A 5373-nucleotide genomic window follows, 5' to 3' on the forward strand; every position below is an offset into this window, starting at 1 on the left:
CGAATTCTTGCCCTTATCCGAGCCTCCTCCCCACTTCTCCTTTACTCCATACTCGTCCTCTTGTTCTCTGGTGTATAGTGATGGATCCACGTCTGTTCAGAGTCGAGCGTAGCTTCCCCCACTACCACCGTTGCTCAGGGCCGGAGCGCGTCATCGACGCTCCGCGCTGGGCAACGGGAGAGGAAACTACACAAAAAAACATGTTTACGCTAAAACACGAGCGGAAATTACCATATTTGGTAAAATACTTGGGCCGAGGCCCTCCCCCCGCGGCCGGGTGGATCGAGCAGCCTGGCGCGGGGGAAAGCGGACTCGGCGCCTGTTTCCGTCTTTTTCTCTTCGACTTAGGGCACTCTCGATCTGGCAGGCTTCCGAGACTCTCGTCGCATCTCCGCGAAGTCTGTGCAGATCGGGACGGAGTCCTCGCGCGCGTCTTCGCAATCGTTCATTTTTCACATATTGTATTGTATGCGTAACAAGCTCTTTAAGTTAATAAAGCAGTGCTACCTAATCGTCGGCCTACTTATTTGCATTTGTGTCCACGTTTCGCGCTCTTATCCTTTCGGGTCTCCTCCAACCGCACGATTTCCGCACGACGAAAGGCCCACAACGTCTCATCACACATCACAGTTTTAATCAAAAATACTTTTCCTTCTTCAAAATGATCAGAAGCCACTGACAGATGTATTTCCGGGCATTTTTTGTGGATCAGTGAGGAGACGCGAAACCCACCTCGCCGACACTTTGCGGAACTCAAAGTGTTCTGAAAGAATTGTGTGAGCACTTCCAGCACTTATCCTCACCTCCGATGCAATTTCTTTAACTTTTAGGCGTCGGTCAGCTTCGACAAGGCTATTGACAGCTCCAATGTTGTCATCAGTGATGCTCGACTACGAACGACGTCCGTGATTTGCGTTTTGTACGGCGTCGCGGCCACTACGAAATTGTTTGACCCAATCATACATCTGTGTCTTAGACAATGTTGCATCCCCAAACTGTGCTTTTAGTTGGGTAAAAATCTAACTCAATTTGCTCATTCATGGTACTGTTGACGAGCACAGGCCTCGGAAGGAGGGGACAGCGGGGTCACACCTCTTCAGACACACCCACCCAATTACCTCGAAAGCCCCAGCCACGTCTTCCTCATTCCTGAGTCTCAAGACCACAATTCTGGTTTATATTTGAATGATCCTCGTGTATAAGGGTGATTCAGAACAATCCTGCGTCCTTGTAAAGACGTATTTTTGACTCAATTTTAAGACAATTTTTCCTTTACAAAAATTTTGTCCGAAGTTTAGTTTTCAAATTATAACGAGAAATAGTTAGGGAATTACGGGCCGCGTACGGAAGGTAGATAGGGAAGGCGCAACTTACTGTCGGACGCAGGCGGTACGCGACGATCAGCTGACTGCTACACGCGCGCATACACATGACATTTTAAGGACATGCGATTACATTCTCTCTTGCTCACACGCACACACAATTACCTTGTAAAGATTCGATGACTCCTAAAAAGATATGTAATGGTGTAACTTCGTGAAAAAGATAAAGTTTACATTTCGATGGACCACGTACAGCTCCAAATAAACGTTTATTTCAATAAAAGATATAGCGGGTTAAGGAGGTGATTTCGGACCCCGCGCGTAATCGATCGTCATAGTGGGCAAAATGTCCACCCAGATAAAAAAAAATGTTGTGCCAAGTTTCATTTCAAAAGACCCACACAATTTCAAAATATCACAAGAGATGTGATTTTTTTGATATTTTTTTCTCCGCCAAATTGGGATTAATCTTTACAAAAAAAGTTCATGATTACAAAGGCTATCCATTTACATAAGTTTGAATTTTGTTGTCATTCTGTGCTGAAAATTCTGTTTTTAAAAAAATCCAGAATATTTTAAATCGCATTTTCTCTAGATCTAATAAATTAGCCACCTTTAAAACAATTCAATAGATAAGTCTTATGCCATATTATATTCGATATTTTTTTCAGATTTTTTTATTTGGTGGAACGTGGCGAAAAAAAATAAAAACCGATTTTTTTCTTATTTTTCTTAAATGTATTTGGTTGACATATATTAAATTGTTTCTAAATATAATTACTTACCTCCGATCTTATATCTGCAAACAATAGTATAAAACTTTAATAGTATAGAGTTCGCGTAGTTTAAACTGCGAGGTTTCAATTTTTTTCAGTCGGAAAATCAATTTAACTGATTTTAGCAGTTATTCCACTTTTTTTTAAACAAAGATCAATTTCTAACTATATCATGCACGTAACAAACATAATAAACTTATTTTACACTTATTTTTAAGAGAGTTAAGGTTTTTTATCTACGAAGCTGTTTAATCCAAAATTCGTTTTATATTGATAAGTTTCTATTAATTCACTTCTTAAAAGTATGCAAATAAACAAATAAAAGTAAAAAAAATTTATGGCACACAGAATGTATTTATTTAATTGTTATTATAAAAATAGAAATGTCTATCCTATAATCAATCCTCATCACTGTCGGCATTTATTACAGGATCAATTTGTTCAACATTAAAAAGTTTGACTAATACTTCCGCTAGTCTTACAATACGAGATAAATATCTCGCATGTGCCAAGTAAAATATATAATTGTTGCAACATGTAAGCAACAGCCAACTGTTCTTAGTCCATTAGCACATTCACATGTGTAACGTAAAATACCAGCTTTCCCAATTGTATTCGGCGCGTATTCTATATAACATTTATAGGTTTTTTAGGTGATGTATCGCGATCTGATTTCAAATTTAACTATACGTTGATTTTTTCTTAAAAAATTAGCACTTATGTTTTCGTTATTGTCCATAATCTCTGCTAAGTGAGAAACTGCTTGCGATAACTAATAAGAGCCTGTGACTAAAACTTTTAGGTCGTTCTCCGTCATTTCCGGAAAATCTATTAACTCAGTTGAAAACAGTTTCTGAAAGGGCAATTTTCGCCGACACATTTTTGTTTCTGCTTCTGTTGCTAATGAATTGTCAACATTGCTTTTTGAAATCATTTGCTCCACAACTTCTTCATAAATGTCCGTATCTGAGTTTAAGCGCTTACCAAAAGTATTAATGAGAAAGCACGCTATTTTGCAATAAGAAGCAACACTATGGAGTATTTTGTTATCTAACTGATGATGAAGAAGCTTGAATTTTTGTCCTATTATCCCGTACACAGCTTCAATCACCGAATGCAATTTTGTAACTAAACGAGATTCGTTTGATTTCTTGTGTCGTCAATTGAGGACAGTTTCCTTTTAGCGCAGGCATAAGCACTCGATAATCTTCGTTTTTCAAAAATTTTTTCACGTCCCTGAAACCTCGGTCGAGTATAAAAATGTTGCCTTTTTTCAAAATGCTGCGCAACCCATTCAAATTAGATAAACTAATTTGTAATATCTGAGCGTCATTCTACGTGGTATGAAAAGGCCCGGCCACATCAATCACAAATCCATTCGTTGTGCAAATCGTGAACGTTGTGAATTCGTGGTTTGCATAAAGGCACCTTTTTCTGACCCGAATATGACTTCCTTTGATATTCGTTGTTTGAGCTTTTTTGATGTCGAATATACGAACCATCGCATTATTATAGCTAACTGATTCTGTACGTATTATAGCTAACTGATTCTGTACGTCATACAATTTATTAGCATAAACAGATGTTTGATTGTTAATGAGAAGTCGTCTCGGGAACAGGCTTGAACTCCAAAATGTAATGGCAATATATCTTTTTCAAAAGATTTGATCACAGATTAACAGAAATCTGACACTTGCTGCTCGTATTCAAGCTGGAGAATAGAAGTAATTAATTTGTTTGAATTGCCAGATCTAAATTTCAATAAAAAAACAACGAGAGCCTGAGTGACATTTCGGACATTTCCAGAATTCCTCATTGAAGTCATCATATCACGTAGTTGTATGATGTTTTCCCAAGTGAAGCCTGTGAATACTTTAATCCGTTCCTCAGAAAGTGAAAAATCGCCAATTTTATCATGAATACTAGAATCGCACCTGACAGACAATTGTTCTAGATATTTGCTCAATTCTGTTACTTCTACTTTACTATAATTTGAAACAACGTAAGTTATCGAGGTCTTCATCATAAAACCGTTTTTTAATCAAATGTTTTGGACAGCATCGATTGCGATTCGGAATGAATATGCGCTTTTTTATGAAAGTTTGCATACGAGCTTCAAATGGTACAAGTAAACGTTTCTGTCCTGATACCGATGAACATAAACAGCAATATTTCTCAGTTGCAACCACTCTTTTAAACGGCTTTTCGACAGTCTCGATTATCAACGCTGGCTTTTCTGGTTTACACACATATTTTGGATTTGACGTCATTGATGACTGAGAAGTTTGCTGTGATGATAATTTCAAAGATGCTTGTGACAATTGTTCTGACAAATCGTTCATTGCATAATCACTGATTTCTAATGTGTTTTTGTCTGACGTAAAATATAGGCGTGGACGGCAATTATTGCACAACGTATCACCTAATCTTACTAATTTATTTAGCAAGTTGGCTAAAGAGCTTGCTTCTAAATCTGAAATAATATGTTTTACTCTTCCACCTTTTTTCCGGAGATATTGATTACAGTTTGTACACTTTTTGTTAAAGTCCTTTTTTGACTCATCCTTGCTGTAAGTAAAGGATGTAAAAATAAGTGGAAGAATGTACATACATAAACTAATTATGAATAATGTAAATAAATGTAACAATAGATTTATTAAAGGCTTATTTATTTAGCTTTGAGTAATATAATATTTTATGATATTTTATCGTTAACTTTGTAACAGCAAATTCGTTAGTTCTCGAGAAGATAGTTTCACATTTCTTTAAAACTATTTTTTAATATTTTATAGTAGTCTTTTACAATAACAAAATACATTTAAATCTATAAAGGTAAAACTCAATAAAGAAAATAAATAGTGTTGTAATGAATTCACAAGTAGAATTTATTATTTTCATTATTTTAACTCGTTAATATTTGTGACTAATCCATTAGAGGTAAGAAACATTTTGATGACAATAAAAATCTATAACAGTTATACAATTGCATAACATAACAATTTAAACTATTGCAAGAAAATCTAAAATGTATCTACTAATTAATATCCGTTATCTACTTTACAATCACTGTCGATTAATTATCCGTCCACTGAAAAATCACACGAAGAAAGAAACACACGGCGATTTATTAACACACGACCCGTTCACTCGACTCGAAAAAGTTGAGTCCTTGGATTTTGGGGAGTCCCATTCCATTCTTCTTCTTCAATTAATTCCGTTTCTGGAATATCGAAAGAATTTTCAAAACCCAGGGACTCTTCTTCAATTTCAAATTG

The sequence above is a fragment of the Wasmannia auropunctata genome, unplaced genomic scaffold (genome assembly GCF_000956235.1).
Source record: "Wasmannia auropunctata unplaced genomic scaffold, wasmannia.A_1.0 LD336069.1, whole genome shotgun sequence".
NCBI classification, from domain to species: domain Eukaryota; kingdom Metazoa; phylum Arthropoda; class Insecta; order Hymenoptera; family Formicidae; genus Wasmannia; species Wasmannia auropunctata.